Source organism: Neopelma chrysocephalum, unplaced genomic scaffold (genome assembly GCF_003984885.1).
Source record: "Neopelma chrysocephalum unplaced genomic scaffold, ASM398488v2 Primary Assembly neopelma1_45, whole genome shotgun sequence".
NCBI lineage: Eukaryota > Metazoa > Chordata > Aves > Passeriformes > Pipridae > Neopelma > Neopelma chrysocephalum.
In genome coordinates, this window is record NW_020897704.1 from 3,653,315 (window position 1) to 3,671,238 (window position 17,924).

The 17,924-nt window shown below is 44.3% G+C and overlaps 1 protein-coding gene across 5 annotated transcripts in view; it reads right to left on the minus strand.

The window, feature by feature from the left end:
* GRM8 (glutamate metabotropic receptor 8) overlaps nt 1-3,006 on the minus strand; it is a 325,188-nt gene extending 322,182 nt beyond the window's left edge. For 2 of the 5 annotated variants that reach the window (XM_027679190.1, XM_027679195.1), the window contains exons 1-2: nt 2,941-3,006; nt 2,448-2,706 (exon numbers count right to left, since the gene is read on the minus strand). The gene's annotated coding sequence lies outside the window, so the exon portion shown is untranslated. Of the gene's footprint in view, nt 1-600; nt 620-924; nt 1,050-1,203; nt 1,290-2,447; nt 2,707-2,940 lie in introns of those variants that run through there. The other 3 variants (XM_027679193.1, XM_027679191.1, XM_027679194.1) reach the window with 3 other exon arrangements.
* Nucleotides 3,007-17,924: the final 14,918 nt, after the last annotated feature.

Sequence of the window (17,924 nt, forward strand, 5' to 3'; positions counted from 1 at the left end):
CACCCGCCTTTGCATACCCTGCAAATATCCATTTACCGAACAAGCTACCCAGCGAAAATCCAGCACAGGTCCTTCTGCCGGGGTGAAACTAACAGGAGCTTACAATTCATAAAAAAGAAGCAGCATCGCATATTTTCCTCTGCCTTTGGTTGGACTCAGAGCTGAATGAACCCCATCAATATTAGCACCTTTAGAGTTGGTTTCACCTCCGGACTGGCATGTGATGATCGAGGAGATTTTCCCAGGCACCCTACGAGAGCTTTGTCTGTTGTTTTTGCTTTCATTTGACCCTCTTCGCACTAGACTCCCGCTCCCCAGCCGGCACAGCTGGATTCAAAGCAGGCGCTGCTGGCATAGTCCAGTACTCCGCGTTAAGGGCTCTGCCCTCAGAAACGCAGCCGCCCGCCGAAATCGTCCCGGGGCACCCTGCGGGAAAGTCCCCCACTGTGTCCGCGCATGACCCCGGCGGCGGCCCCGGCGAGCGGCCGGGTCCCCCGGGCGCCCAGGTCGCGGCGAGCAACGCACCGCCTCCCGCTCTCCGCATCTCGCGCATCGGGCGTATCCCGCACAGCACTCCGCACCGCGCCCTGCGAACCGCACCCCGAGTACCGCACGCCACGCACCGCACCCCGCGCATCTCGCACAGCAGTCCGACCACCGCACCCTGCACAGCACTCCGCACAGCACCCCACGCATTCCATACGGCATTCCGCACCTCACCCTGCACAGCAACCCGCGCACCCCGCGTACCCCGCACAGCACTCCGGCCACCGCACCCCGCGCATCCCGCAAGGCACTCGGCACCGCACCCTGCAGAGCGCCCGGCACCGCACCCCGCGCACCCCTCACTCCGCTCTCTGCCCCTCCATCCCTCTCCGCCCGCCGCCGGCGCACGCCGCCGGGAGCGAACAGCCGACCACGCACCGGCTTTCCGCGCTGCTTCTCCGTGCTTTCCCGGATCCTAGCGCGCTCGGTACCTTTCCTGGACCAAGGAAGGGCTACCGCAGCCCGGCCGGCCCCGCCTGGTGGAGGGGCCCGGGGAGCGCCCCCGGGCTGGGCGAGCCGGCTCTCCCCGCGCAACTCCGCGACCATCGCCCATCATCGCGGTGCTTCTCTCTTGAAGGGAGCCCCCTATTGTTCTCCACTTTACTTAGCCGAGCGATTTATTATCATTTTTTTTTCTCTTCCCCGGCTCATCCGTACCCCAGCTGGAGTCTGCTGTTAAGGGATTCCGGCACAGCCTCGTCGCGGCTCTCCCCGCGGCCTCGCTCCTTCCAGCCTGCGGCCGTAGGACGGGTCTGAGTCGCCTCCCGCCGCGGCCGTGCAGCCGAGGCGGCCCGTGGACGGGGGGCGGCGGGCGCATGCAGATCTCCGGGCTGGAGCCGAGGCTTCAGCGGTCCCCTCCGAACCCTGTTCTCCTGCCGGGAGCAATGCACCTCCGTCAGCGGCGATGCAAAAACAAGCGTCGCCCTTTATTTCCAGCCGCCGGTGATTCCTTCCTCTCCTTGCATCAACTGGTCAGTTTTAATGCGCTTCTGCTCCCCCCTCGATGAAAACCTAAGTCTTTTTTAATGAATCCCTGGTCCCAGAGGGCAGAAGCTTGCAAACTCCAAAATGCCAATGCTGGATTTCCATGCACTTTTGGTCACTGATCGATTTTTATTACTTGAGTTGTGTTGTAGGTTTTTTTGGTCGGTTGGTTGGTTGATGTGGTTTGTTTTTTTAACGGTGTCGTACATTTATCTTCCAACACTTCGAATTCCTGCATGCCAGCATTGGGGATGCTGCTTCACGACGAGGACAGCTAACCCCTTTCCTCGTGCCGGCACAGCGTTTCGCCCTCTTCCTCCGGGGAAGCCCCCGGAGTCCAGTGTGGATCCTCCTGTCCCTTCCCTCTCCAGGGACACGGGGGTCTTCCCTGCGGAGCCAAGGGAGCGGAGCCCACCCGACAAGGTATGGGCGGGCGGGCGGCAACTCGCCCGACCCCGGCCCCGGAGAACTTGACGGCGGCAGACAGGCTGGCCCGTCTTCCCGAAGTGGCGGGAGCCCCCTTTTCCCTCCCGGCCAGCGAAACGTGAACAGGGCGGCGGAGAGCGCGGGGGAACCCCTGTGCCCCCCTCCTCCCGGGGGGTGGGAGACGACCCGGCTAAGGTGGCCAGGGGGAGATCTCACTGCTCGGGAGCTCCGAGAGTCTCCCTTTTTGCTTGCTGCTGTGACGGCACCGTGTCCGGGATCTCTTTCGTTAGAGCTGATTGGGGGAGGATATCGACAATAAAAATGATAAATATTTAAAGTAAAAATATAAAAGACCCCTGAGCCACAAAGCAGGCGGAGAGGATTGCCCAGGATTCCCAGCCCAAAAACCTTAACTGAGGCAAAACTCGCATTGAGTGCTCTTCGCTCCTTAAAGTAAAAACTAAAGGCGACACACACAGATACATAAATACCTTGATCAAAAAGAGTTGCATATCCGTATTACTGTGGAGGTCACTGGAATTATACTCGGCGCCGATCGGGAATAGCATGAGGTAATTTCTGTACAATCCTCGTCTCAGACAGCTTCCCCCAGCAGCGTCAGCTTAATATGCGAAAGCTCAGCCTGAGACAGGTATTCAGGAGAGCGGTTTCAGTCGTGCTGTCTAACACTTGCGACCAGCCAAGCCGAACCTACTCCACTGACTCCTTCCTCACTTCTCCTCCCCTCGCCTAAAAAAAAAAAAAAAAAAAAAAAAAAAAAGCCAACTTTTTGGGACCAGAGGCTCAGCCCCCGTGACGATACCAGCCCTGCGCCGCCTCGCCGCTCAATCGCAGCGGAGGACACACGCACCGGCCCGGCCGTGCCGCTCACAGCCAAGTGAGAAAATACCCCCAGACCGCCCGTGTGCGCCGGTGGAGCGGTCCCCGCCAGGAGCCACACGGCTCGGCACCCCCTGCGCTTACCGCCGCTCCGGCGGGACGGGCACGGCACGGCTCAGCTTGGCGGAGCGCGGCAGGGCACGGCTCGGCTCGGCACAGCGGGGCGGGCGCGGCGCCAGACTTGGTGCTGAAGGCGGCGGCGCTCCCCGGCACGGCACAGCCCGGCACAGCATGGTTCCACGTGAATCCCCAGCTGGCCACGGGCTGCGGCTCCGGGCCCGCCCGCCCGCGGCCGGCACCGCCCTCCGCCGGCACACCCGCTCCGCTCGGGACACGGGGCCGTGCATATGTGTGCCGTGGGATTCCTGGGCAAAGGGAGCCAGTAAAGGCTGAGGCGGTAGCAGTGGGCGAGCGGAAGCAAAGAGGGAGACAAGGAGGGGGTCACCGGCCCGAGCTGGGGCTGTTTAATGCAATCTCCCCGAGGGCCTCCATCCCCATCCCTCCTCCCGCGACTGGCGGAGCCGTGTCCCCCGCCATAGGATCGATGACATAGGGTAAAATTCCCGACGCTCTTTGTCCCATCCCCGGTTTCGGCTTCCAGCTCAGATGCCGGGTGGCGGAGTTCCCATTTATCCCCCCAGGCACCCGGGAGGTTTCGGCAGCGAGAAGCCAGGCCCCCGAAGGGTAAGGGACACAGTCGGGAGTAGTTCGCCGGAAGAGTCTGAAAGTTTGTTTCTCTCCTCAAAGGCGCTCCCCACCACACGACTATCGCACAGGGATGCCCCGCGCCGCCGGGTGGGAGCGCCCGGGCCGGCCCCGCAGAGCCGACAGCGCAGTCCCGTCGGAGCCGCTTCGCCCGCCTGGCAGCGCTGCCGCAGCCTCGGTGAGAAGGTTCCACCTCGAGGGCGCCGCCCGCAACTGCACCCGCGGTGCCCGGCCCCCGCACGGCTTGGCGGGGCTCGTCACGGCTCAGCCCCCCGGCCCCGGGAGTTGGAGAGGGCTCCAAACCCCACGGTGTGAGCAGGATGGCCGGTTCGCCAGGCTCCTGACATCAACCGGATCTTTTCCATCTTCCCATTTCACGCTACTCTGAACTACTTTCCTTAATAACAAACAACATTTTTCTTTGCTTTGCCGTGACTGTCTTGCTTACTTAAAACACCATTGTTGGAAGGAGGAAGAATTCCAAGTGTGCTCAACTATATCCAACCAGTGCTTCCATGATCGTCTCTGTTATACGGTACTACATGGATTAATGTTAAAGGTCTGCCCCAGGCAAACCACAAGACTCAGATGGATGAGTCTTTTAAGCCTGTAACTTCTGTCATGGAAAAGGTCTTGTACAATTGCAAAATGGCACTGGGAAATGAGCCAGGTCTTAGACAGGATATATTAACTCATGTTTGCATTTTTTTTATCTCAAAATCTTCCATAAGAGAAAACTAAGGAGCTGTGATTTCAGTGATCTATCATAGAAATCAGGAATATATTCATATAGATTGAATCCCGATGTTCAATCATGAGCAAAATTCCATTTTAAAGTGGATATCCACCTTTACTCACATCGGGAAAATAATCCATGCATGAGTTATCATCCGTGTTGGATAGACCAATTTCCAACTTCATTTATACTCTGCCTCTTCAGCAGCTTAACAGAAAGTTCAGCAAAGCAAAACCAAGTGATGTCCTGAGGGCACAGCTGATGCTTGAACTCTTGTGTAAATCTTGCAACTGGAGAACCAGGCTGAGGTCAAAAGATTAGGATATGGAAACCTCCAATGTGCTTCTAGTTTGGCCACCAACCTGAATGTAATCTGATGCCTTGCCCTATGTCTTCTAGCCACACCTTTTCTATAGCACAGTTTTGAGGGCATTGATACTATATCTTATTACATAGGTTTACAATGAGTACCACGATGACTTTTTGGTGGGAATATGATTAATAAATGCATAACTGAAGTTTGCTGTGTTTTAACTACATGGAAACAGAGAAAATTATTGGGAGGGAGGGGGCAGAATGAGCAGCTTTACATGAAAATAGCCATTTGGTAAGGATAGATTACAAAAAAAGAGAGGCAAAACACATCCATGATTCTTTGAGCAGGATTCATTCTTATTCAAACCAAACAGTAGCTAATGTCAGTTTGCAGAGAAGACTAATGTCAGAACTGGTGACAATTACTACTGGCACAACTAACTTGGAAGACAAGAAATCCAGTTCTGGAGACCAAGCTGTCATAAAAGAGCTCTTAAATTACCTTTTTTTCAAGTGAGAACTCCTGGCTCGCACAGGCAGCATCTTACACATTAGAAGACTGGCATGGTCATACTAAAATGTCAGGACCAGAGAGTCATAGCCTGAGAGGCTGCAGTTCTAATTACTGCCTAGAATAAATGCTTGCTGGAAACATCTCTTTAAAGCCAAGCAAAACCAAGTGAATCAGTCCATCTCTGTGCCTCTATTTCTCCTATACAGAAGACATTGAACCTCTGTGCATTCAAGCAGTGATTTTGGCAGAGCAACTCATGTTCCAATGGCTCTATTCCATAACTGCACTCACCAGTACAGTTTTTAATGACATTCAAATGGGGCTGATTTTTTTAACTTTGAAACAGTGTGAAGTTAGACACTCAGACTTCTGGATGGGCTTTTCATTGCTATTCAGGTGAGAAATGTGACTTTCCAAGTTATTCAAACATGAGAATTAAACCTACCAAGGCAATAAAACCTCTTGAATAATCATTGTTAGGCAAAGGCCTGCTGATTAATAGCCATTACGGAATAGAGAGCCACAAAGTAAGTGACTTCCATGAAAGTGATAGTGAATACTGGGTTCTGAGTTACAAAATGTTTCAGAACATGAGTGTTTAAATTTTACAAGAAACAAAATCACTAAAAAAAAAAGAACTTGAAACTTGAGTGCTTTATGTGCACTTCTCTAAGGCTAATATTTCTTTTTAAAATTTATTGCATGGTGAAAAAAGAAAAGGTGGAGAAAAGGCATTTCACAGCAGTAACTATGACAGAAAGCATTATCTGGAGGCCAGAGAAAGTGTGCAACCATCTGTAAAATAGAACATACCTTTAGAAGGCCCCGACTGTGGCTTATTTCAAATAAACTTTTCAGCAGTGAACAGGAGATGTCAAAGCTTAAACTATTAAACAAAGATAGCCACCATGTAGGAAAGGTAGCATGGTTTCCAGGGAAGATATTTTCAGAATCAGGATATTTTTGGTATCTAATTTCCAAATCTGTCTAACAAACTCCAACATGTTAGAAGATTTTAGCAGTTGGAAATCATTCCTCTGCTGGAAGGAGCAGCACAAGAACACTGTTCTGTAAATGGGTTTTTGAAACTTTTTAAACAGCAGACAGAGGCAGCACCCTCCAAAGGACACACAATTCCCCAGCAGCCAAACTGTAGAGCTGAGCAGGTCTGGTGACAGCAACCACAGTCAGCACATCCCAGAGATTGCTAGACAACTCAGAGTGGTGAGACAAGTCTGAGGTCAAGCAGAGAAATCAAGCTGGAGGATCATTGTCTTCATTAGAGGGGTACATGGCAAGGCACAGGCATGGCTGCAACAGCTCAGGGAAGGGCAAAGGAATATCAGAGCTTAAAAAAGCTCCTGAGTGATGCTGGGAAGCCAAATGAGATTTCTTACAGCTTTCTCATGAAGCTGTCTTCCCAGGAGCCTCACTCAAGGTCACACCATCATGTTGTGTCAGAGCTGGCCTTGACCATAGGCTGCCAAAAACACGGAAGTAGGGCAGGCCCTCACTTGTATACTGGTCAGTCTTGTGTCATAGTCTCTTACATCTCCTTTCTCTGCACAGAGCTAGAGGATGACGGTGACATATATGTCCTGAACACTGTCATAAAACTTGACAGATTTTCTTAATGCACAGTGTTAGAATGTGCCTCTCAATATGATTGAAATGTTAAGGAGACACATCTGGAAGTTAAAAATGGTGGACACATACTACATTTAAGTGAAGGATATAGTATATTCATGAATCAAATACAGTTTCCAAAATACAAGTGGATGATAAGTCTGCAAAATCCTCTCCCACGCAAGTCAGAACATTGAAGTCAGCAGAGACTGTTGTGAAGAAAAATAATATTTGCTAAAGAGAAGAGAGACTCAATCCTAATTAACTAGAAATTACAACACCCCCAAAGGGAGTTATCCATTCTTATACCTTTATAATGGGGACAGTCTCCACCAGCATGTCCTCTAGTATAATGACTGTATGGGTTTCTATCTATAAAGTATCTATATAGGTACTAAGTTCTGCAGCTTCTAAAACCTTAGTCTTTCATTTTGTCCTTCACTAAAGGAAAAATGAAATCATGTTTAAGAGTGCCTTTCACTCTAAGCCACTTCACAAAAACTGATAAAAAGCTATATATAGTGATTACTTCACCAGCCTTTGAAATGCTGACATCTTTGAGGTGATGTACAGAAAAAGGTTTATAAATCAGAAAGTAAAGCCACATTACCTTTTCAACATGTGAGCCATAACCTTTCCTCTTAAAAGACAGCAGACGGATACAGCTGTTTTACATGGGGGGAAAAAAATTATTCACCCTTCCAAATAAGTTATTTGCATACAATGTCATTTGCCAAACAGCGAGTGAAGCTGATAAGGCTCTGCCTTGTTTCAGCCACCTTCTAGCCTGTTGGCAAAATCCTCTCAGTTAGCGTGGAAATAGCTAATCTTTAAGTCTGGAATTTCTATCGTTTTTGTGGACAGCAGAATTTGTCAGGAGACTGTTTTCTAAACTAAGTGCACAAAATGCCTGTGTACTCCCAAGATGAAAAAACTTCCTCAAGGCTTGATATAACGTAAACTTTGATTCTGCTTTTAATACTGCCTCTTAGACAGCCAGAAAACAAACCATTAATCCATCATCTAGAGTTCAAGGCATTGCACTACACAGCCAAACATTTGTTTTTATGGCTTGCTGCAGAAGAAATAGAATTGCAGTTCTAGAAATCATCAAAATCATGAATGAAGACTCACTTGAAGTAAAAAAATATTTTGCTTAGATGTGATTGTACGTTTAAATGTTGCAAGACCCACCCTCAAGCAGCAGGGAGAGCATTTTTGACGAGGCTCTGAGAATTCCCCTAAAACCATGGCTTTCATACAGGGTCCATACAGGCAGCAGATATATATCCAGAACAGCATTTGGCCTGAGGTTATTCTCTGAGTGGATATGTAAACTCATAAGAATGATGTTAAGTAGATTATGGTGTCACTTCATGTGCCCAGATCCATAACATCAAAATAAGCAAGGGAGCATGCCCTATTAGCCATTCCTCCTGAAACTGTTCTGTAAGAATCATATAAATATATTTTTGGCTTTTTAGAGGTGAGTTTTCTTGGGCAAAATACACAGGACTTCAGGATAGATTCTCAGCCATCTAAGATGTCAACTCCTGTATTTAAAACATTCCTCTAGGCTCCCTGGGTAAAAGCAAAATATGGAAATGGAAAGAAATAGCTACTTTCCAAGCAGTGAGTCATCTGATATTACCATAGACATCTAAATAGAACATGTAAATCATGCCTGAGAAGTGTCTTTTTCTCTCCATGAACTATAAAAGGAGTCTAGACAACCAGCTCAGATGTAAATGTCTGCAGTGTAGATGATCGAAGCGAGGTGAGGTATATCCCCCACTGGAGCGTGGGAAGATGCAGACAGTAAGACAGGTCAGACTCAGGTTCTGAGAGCACACACCACCAGTTCATGACTGGTTTGTTATTATGTCTGTTCTGGTGGTAGCTAATATTCCAGCATTAATGACTCCTTCCTCTTCCCTTTCTCTTCCCACAGTGAGTTGCTGACAAATACTCCAAATGGTCTTAAGGAGTCAATCAACTGTGTGCCAAGTGTTCAAAAGTGAAAAAGACTTAGAAAAAATTGTATTTATTAAGTAGTTATACACTTAGAAGGAAACAATTCTGCAATTTTTTTCCTAAAAATTAATTGGTACAAAATTAAGTAATCATTTTAATTAACTGCCTGTGGAAAAAGGAATGGTCAGAGTTCATTTTTTTCTGCTTGATTTTTGCATGAACAAGATGTAGTTGAGCTGCTGCTCAAGATTCGCATATGATGACTTTTCACATCCATATGGTACTTTGTGGGGGAGTTCACATTAACATTTCATCTTGGATCATGAGCACACTTGAAGTAAACCTTCTAGCTGTCCCTTCTTACGATGTGCTTTGGTTAATGTAACAGAGCAGTCTTAGGGCTCATGGACTGGATTCCTCTGAAGGAAAACTAGAAGCTGAAGCTGCACTCCAGAAGTGCACTTAAAGAGTTACAATCACTAGCAGACCAAACTAGAGCTAGTCTGAGGTGACCCACATGTCCACATGTGCTGCGAACATCAACTCATCAGCACCAAATATTTTCTCTATAGACCTGTGTTGGCCCATGTGATGACTTACAGCCCACGTCAGATTGAGGTTACAGTCTTTAAAACTATCCCAGTATTTCCTTGTGGGCCAGAGCTGAAAGGCTGCAGTGAAGCTCTAAGATAGCTAGTCCTTGTAACAAATTAAAGGCTAGCGTAATGCATTCCATGTTTCACAAGGAAGGTTCACACTTTGTTTAAGTTACCAGCTGTAAATAATGTACACAATTCTATCTTATGTGTGTAAAGATAAAACTTTTTTAATATACTGGAGGATCACAAAACTTATGCGTATTTGCTGTAGGTTCCATGCAATTGAAACAACAGAGAATTCCCTATCAGTGTTGTTGGGAGGAAGATGAAGTGTACAATGACGCAACATTCATCCAGTGTTCTGGTCTGCATCTGTGGTTTGGGAGTCACTTGTCAGTGATAAGGTGATCTTAATAAAACCCTTCATTATTTAAACTCTACTTAAATTACAAAACAATCAATGATATTAGTTCAATCAAGAAACACTAATTGCAATGAATTCTTATGATAGTGGCATTTTCTTGTATCAAAAAAATAACCTACAATATCTAAAAGCCACTTTGCCATGTCTTTGGTATTAAGGGCAATGACTCTTGCTTTCTTGTGCTTCTTTGCTTAGGTCTGACCTGAAGACAGGTAACCACTAATGGTATAATTAGGTCAGTGTTGTACCAGACACTTACTGAGTAGGGATGCTTCTGCAGCAGAAACATTTCAAGTTCTTAAATAACACCTCATTGGTGTTATTGCACAACTTGGGAATGGCATAGAGCTGTTTTAACATGCAATACAACTACTGTAGCAACTATAGCCATAAAATTTGGCACAAAATTTGCTTATGCATTCATGTCTTTGTTGCTTCTCCCATATTGCCTTATGTTTCTCCTCAATATTAACTCTCAATGCCCACCAAAGTGTTACTAAAAAAAAAAGGGTGCCTGTTGCGTGATCAAACAGGTAAAATGGAGCAAAAAGCTTTTGAACTCAAACTGAAGCCCCTTCCCTCAGCAGAAGAATTAATTCAAGTATCCAGCCAAGACCTTTCAAGAAATAAAATATTCCTTTGGGAATATAGTATCTTTATATTTACACTGGGGGTGATATAGTTGAAAAAGTCCATGGTCTAAAACGTATTTGGCAGACTAACTCATAAACACTTGAACACTTGAAGGATGACGAAATAATGAATGAAATAAACATAAATTATTTAGGATCAGACAAGAATATTTCTCCTTCATTATTTATTTTTACCGCTAAATGCTATTATGTTGCTTTGTTATTGGTTTTGTTGGTTTGGGTTGTTTGTTGGGTTTTTTTAATTTGTATTCAACACTTAAAAAAAAAATCAAAGGAAATTTTAAAATAAAGGGCTGGGGCAATTCAAGAGGAGAAACTAATGAGTAGACCCCTTCCTCCAATTCTGTAGCTATGCTATTCATTTTCCATGACAGAAGCACATGAAGGCATTCTCTTTTTGACTTATGGCAACCAATGATTGAAACCAGCATGCCCTGACATCAAGAAACTGCCCTAATTTCAAATATACTCCAGGAAGGGTTTCATTGCAATGTCTATTATTTGCATTAGGACTGTTATTTTGATGCAAGCCTCTTTTTCACCACTATTTATACTGCTTGGATTGTACCACAGAGCTGTCTTGGACCAAACCAACAGGATCACCATCTCAGATGAAGCCAAAACATGATCTATGCTCCAACTCCATAGAGCAGCCAGACCTCAGAACCAGACTAGTCCCATTCCCAGGTGACACGCCTGGACCAGGGACAGTGTGAACACAGGGCCCTTAGTGCTCACCCCATGGACCTGTTCCTATTGTGCTAAATGACGTGCTCTACACATCTTCGATACCTCTCTCTTGTGCAGTGTTTCCTGCTTCCAGTCAAAAAATACCCACCGGGCCAGAGATTGTGTTCAAGAATTAGCCCAAACACATGTGCTGACTGCAGGGTATATTCTGTCTTTTGCTCAAGCAGCTCAGGAGGCTGTAGTAAAATTGCCCCAGTTCCCTGCTGCTTGGGTTATTATCCCTTCAGTTGCAGAAATGCTGAATAAACATTGAGAAAATAATGAAGATTTTAATCAGTTTCAGACCAGGAGATATATTTTATCTGGAAATGATTATGTATTGAAGTGTCCCAAACATCTCTTTTCATTATTTTTGCTCCTCAGAAAACTTTAAAATCTTGTAATCATTCTCAAACAGGAAAAAAAAAAAAGGATGTTTTAAAATATCAGCAACATAAAAATCAAGTTTCTGCCAGTTCTGTCAGGAAACAGTTTTGCAAGGATAGATCCACATAAGCATGATTGCTAACTGTTGGATGAGAGCCCATAGAAAAAATGGCTGCAAGTCAGTTGTATTCCCTTCTGTCATTTCTATTTCCTAATAACAGGGGAAAAATAACATAAATACCACATAGTGGTTTATAAAAACACTAGTTTGTTGATCATCAGAAAGAAACATTATTAATCATATTATTTCAATGAATTTACAAGTCAAAGACTTTAAAATTACCTTTCTTTCCTGCAGTTGCACTGTATTCCAGTATAAGTGTTAACTGCACTTGCTAAGGTCTAAAGTTACACTTCTACAAAATTAGCATTACAACATGCTATGCTTCATGCTCATTTTAAAATACAATAAGGTTGGATTAAAATATGCTAAGTATATTAAGGTGTCTTTATGAGCTTTTAAAACATTAACACAGACTCTTGTTTTAAACTTCAAACACGTGAACCAATGAGCAAAACTAAAATTCAGTAGCTTTAGCACACACTGATTTTGTCCATATTATGGAATAATACTGGCTTTACAACAACTAGGATGTGTTAGTTAGTTACACCAGTGGTTTTCAGGCTTGGGTTTCCAGGTCACAGTTGATGAACATGCTAAATGTATTTACTACTAAGCTGAATAGTGCATCATGATCTGTGACAGACTTTGGAGTCAGACAGTGATCCTCCAGGAAGTCCAGATGCCAAGATTCACATGCCCATTAGTTTAGGTGTATAACAGTTCACATACATAACAGTAACCCTGAAAGTTTTTAAAGACCAGGAGGAGAAATAGTCCTTTCCAGAGGACTTCATCCTGAAAGAGGTGTCTTAAAAAAGTTTGGGAAATGGACTCATAAATGTCCTCTCCCTTGACTGCAGAGGGAGTCTCAGGGGACTAGCAAAGGGGGCACTAGCTTTAGAGATCTGCAGCCACAACCATCTAGACATAAGGACCTGAGATTTTGCTGACAAAAAGAAAAAAGACAAGTAAATCAAAGGGATTTTTTCCTGTGTCAGTAATGAGTTTCCTGGTGGAAAGGTCTGGATGGGTTTGCCCTCTCCTCACTGCCCTCAATGTCCTCTTCCACAACCTCAGTGCAGACAGCTCTGATGCTCCTGCTCTGAGCCATGGTTTCTCTTCGTCTTCTTGTGAAAGGGCTGCTTCCCCTCCAGGGGTTTTGGGAATGGAGACAAAAAGACAGCCTCACAGCTTTTCACCACCACCCACGACCATGAATGGAGCACACTCTTCCTCTCGGTACAGGGAGCACAGTCACACAAGAGGGTCTTGGCAGGTATCGGGGCTGCCTCTGCACTGGTGGGCTGTGTAGGTGCTCTGATTACACAGCCATAAGTGCCTGTGTCAGTATGAGCACCTTGTCTGATCATTTCCACCTAAATCCAGCCTCTCTGCCCAGTCTAGACCACTGTCAGCACAGATGGTACTCACACAGAGGAGCTCTGCAGCCTCACATACTCTGGGGAAATGAAATACAAACACATAACTTAATTGGAAACAGGGTTTTATCCTGATTCAGCACAGGTTTTTTTCCTGCAAGTCCACAGGGGCCATGTCTCTTTGTACAACACCTTCCAGAGAGGAATTCGAAATTGAAGCAAGCTGGAACTGGTGTCCAACATATCCATATTCTCTAGAAATCTGCTTTTTGTCTGCAGGGGCAGACTTCCAGAAGGGGGTCCATTTGGGTCCAGGTTTCTCAGTGCAATAAGGCTATCTCTCATGAATTAGCTATTGGATAAACAGGATTTTAATGCTTAATGCTCATTACTGCAGGCTTGTGGAGGATTGTTTGACTCACGCACACCTCGTTGGGATTCTGAAATGCTTCTGCTTCTGAGCTGCAATAGTTGTCACATCATCCATGAATTGAATGAAAGGAAGTTAAGACTAAAACATATACACATTTGCTAAAATAAAAAAGTAATTTAATCTGGTATTTGCCAGTTAAAAATATGCTTTTACAATTAAATTTAAAATCTCTAGAGAAGTTAATTGGGTTAATGTGGGTAATTTTTAAAACTTTTCCTCAGTGGAGTCAATTTTAATTTTGGGATTTAACGAACAGCTAATAGAGACATTCAGATTTTTTTCCCCTCATACGTTTGATGTTTGCTTAAGGATTTTTTTCTTAACAATCATCCCTTCAAAATAGCACTACTTTCAATGAGTATTTAGAACACGTGACCTATTAAAAACTTAAAATGAGCCTGAGGTTATTATATTTGCATCCATTAACAACCTTGCTTTGAGAAATGTCTGTTAAAGGAACATGTTTTAATCTGCTGGTACTACTTGCTTGCATAAAGACTAGAGGGATTTAGCAATTTTTTAAAAATTTAAAAGTTTTGCAGTCGTCAGCAGCTATTGATGACATACGTGGTACTAACAACATTACTACAACCTGCTGCATTGTATTTGATATCAGTGTCTGTATGTGCTCCATATAACACAATAATTCTTCAGTAGAAAGAGGCATGAAATCAAAATTATGTAAAATAGTGTGGGGGAAAGAAGAAAACTTGTGTGCGGACTCCAACTCCTTGCAAAAATCACCCTGAAATAATCCCTTACAATTGAAAAAGCTAACACACTTGTTAAGCTTGCAATAAAGCCTCATTTAAAAGTTTTCTAGACAGTAGTTTATCTATGATTAAGCAATCTGTAATGTCAGGTGAATAAATAATTTATCTATTCTGGAATGACCTGAGATCTCTTGTTTTCCGGCCTGATCAGTCTGATACCGACACCATCCATTTACCACTTCTAGTGTTCAAGAGACTTTTCTATAACTCAGCCAGGCTCAGTTCTGCAGCTACAATTCAATCAAAAAATCATGTCAGGGCTCAGAGTTGTATCAGCTGAAATTAGGAATGTTGGTCATTTGTTATACTTGGAGTCATATTTGTCTTCTGGGCCTCAGTTTTCCACTGAAGACAAATTCTCAAGGTTTTTATACCAACTAAAGAAAAAATTATTTTTATTTTTATTTTTTTATGGAAACTTAGTGCATCCTCATTTTCACCCACCTTCCAGGTCCTTACAAATGGTCACATATTTCACAAGACTTATGGCCCAAATCACAAGAGCAGTCAGCACTGACATTTACCCATTAACATTACAGGGTGAACAACTGTAAAGACATGAATGAAATCATTAGAAGTATAGAACAACTGTTCAGATATTTTTTCTTAGTCCTTGTGGATTAGATCCAGTAAAGGATTTAAAGGTGGCAACACCTTTTAGGCTGATTTCCAGAATGAAGTTCAGAGCCATATACCTGAGCTCCTTCCACAACTTGAGATAGGCCACTAAGTGGGAAGAACTGACTCCTGAACAGTGGAGAGAACTCTGCTCCCCTGTTCCACTGCATGGAGCCTCTTCATAGCTAAATCCTAGTGAGGCTGCTGAGCCTTACACCCTCCTGGGTTTCACTAGGAGACCTCATGCTGCCTTGTGATTACAGTGCTGTGCTGCAGGAGGGGGAGCATGAGCCTGAAGTCCCTGAAGTTGGAGGAATGCATCCCACCCATGTCTCTGCCCCCTGGATGAGTGCTACAGGTATGAGAGGCCCATTAGAAACAATTTCCACATAATTACCACATGGGAGTGACCAGTCTGCCAGGCAGGTGCACTTCAAAGGATTTTGCACGCTCTTCTGCCTACTTTGGGGATCCACTGAAGATTGGACAGGCAGATTGCATTGCAGACTGAGTTGAAGAAGATCTCCAAAGGCATTTAGAAACCTTCAAGGTTAAGAAGCCTTTGGGCAGGGATGTTTGGATAAAAGGGACCAAGAGCTCGGTCCAGCTGTCCAACTGTAAAAGGTGTCTAGTAATGTTTGTCACATCCTAGGGAGGTACAAGTGGGAGATCACCACCGGCCATATAGGAGACATCCATTTCTCTGGAGTGGCAGCAGGAGGCCAGCAGATACACTGTAGCTTCTTAAATGGAACTAAATGACTCAGTTTTAGCGACTGCAATAAGCCTATGTAATGACCAATCCCACATTAGGAACAGAAATTTTTACCTTGCTTCTGGACTTTGGTACACTGAGAAGATACTGTCAGCAGCAGTAAATACTAATTAGGTAGAGGTGAAAACCAGTTGAAAATGAGTTCACTCATTTGTGTGTATTTTACTATGAGTGTGTATTTTACTATGCTAATAAAATGTTACAGAAAACAGCCCATGTCAAAGCATAGACCTAGTTCTACAGATGCACATTGTGAAGCCTGTGGGAAGTGGGAAGTGGGAATAGAATAAAGTTAGATGCAGCTGCCTGCAATTTCACTCTCTTTTTGAGGTAAATCAGACCATACAATAGTTTATAGCTATATGCACACAGAAATCTATCCATGGGTCTTTCAGAGAAAAAACACTAGTTCTAGAGTGAAAGCCCACTCAATGAGATTTGTGAGCAAAAAAAGCATCTAAACAACATAGTGACTGAGTGCTTACTGAAGCAGGCTGCTTGTTCTGGATACGTGATGGAGAAGGTTTTTGCCAATTTCTGTTTAATTTGGCAAACCCCATGGCAAGTGTAATCACAGCAAACATACTTCCTAACTAGATGATACACACGGTTCCAGAACTGATACAAAATGGATAGATAAAGACAAGAGTATAACACAACCAGTTTAAATATTGTGTGACAATGATAGCTTTGCATACTATTGCCTTCAACATTTCCAGCCCAAAATAGTGTCACAAGGATCTCACATTTCTTTCACAGATAAATATTAGTGGTAGTGAATTCTAAGATGAAATCATATCCAATTTTATATACAGAAAATTTGATAATTTTTTTTCAATCACAAAGGCTGATAATGCACAAATTTGCTAGAAAAGAATCTCAGAGAAATAAAACTCAATCATAACACAGAAAGCAGGACATTATTTTTTAGCAACTGCATTATGTGAGCAGGAGGAAGGAGATTATATCAACATGCCAGCTGGAAATCAATAGGAACCTGGCCAACCAGCCTAAGGCTTTTTTCCTGCAGTCTTCAAGGGGACCAGTTTATTAAAATAATGTGCTTCGGGAACACTGGACATTTGAAGATCTGAACATTTAAATCCTGGGCATTGTAAAGCCAACACTTTATGCACATTCTGAAGTCCATAGCATTCAACCTTTTTCTGGTCAATCACACTTTCTGTCACAAATGTGCAACAAATGATGCTTTGATCCATTGCGATAGTTACACCTAAAATTGACTTATTTTACTTAACAAACTTTCATGTTTGTGGTATTAACAAGTCATGAATACAGCTTCTCTGGCCAGAGGAGATTAATAATCCAGTATAAATACGGTTTATAAAAACAGTAAGAAAATTTGAAAATCATTGTGTATTTCTGCCATGTGCTGACCTGGTGTTTGGCTTTTACATATTAACCTATCCATTCTGATAACTGAGACTAAGATGGCCATCAGCTAGCTGGTGACTTTTTTGTGTCATCTTACCAATCTCAAATTGCAGGTGACAATGACAATATTTCAGCTTACCACAGCAAAGGTCCTTGCTGCAGTGGGGCAAACCAAACGATCAAATAAAAGGCTGAAGAGCATCAAAAAGTTTATTAAAACTCAAAGTAAAGCAAATTCCTCTCCCCTCCTGCCTGCACGCCTTTGTCATGAAAGACAATCCTCAGCCAGGTTCTCCAAACATGCACACACATTTAGTGACTGCATGTCGGGTTCTCCAAGCATACACACACATTTAGCGACTGCATATTTTCCCTCTTTTCCTACCAGAATGGAGGTAGTGAGCTGTAGCTTACCAGACTGACCAGACTGAAGAAACAGATGTACATTTGTAGGATTTGCAAACTGTAAAACCATTTGTAAAATTTCACAATGATTTGTCAGATTTTCAGCTGGGGTGTTTGATATCTACCACACAAGCATAGATGCCATCCTTTGTTTTTCAGAAAAAGGATACCTGAAGGATACACAAAGTGCCAAGGAAGAGGCATGGCAGGAGTGAACTAGGACACAGGAAAGTTGTTGTCTCCCAGCTTGGGGCCAGGCTAAGAGACTTACGACATGCTGCTTTTCTCATGCTGCTTTACCTTTCTGTCTGGCCAATCACTGCCAACATTGACATGAAAGGCAAATATGTAAGGTCTCACCAAGAACACTTTAAGACGGTACAGAGGTTACAGTCTAACCCATTTCTCCAAATTACAGTCGAACCCTGGAACACCTTTCCCCACTGTGTATGTCCAGGTGTTATACAACTGTGGCACAAATGGCTTCCCAGCATCTGGGAATGG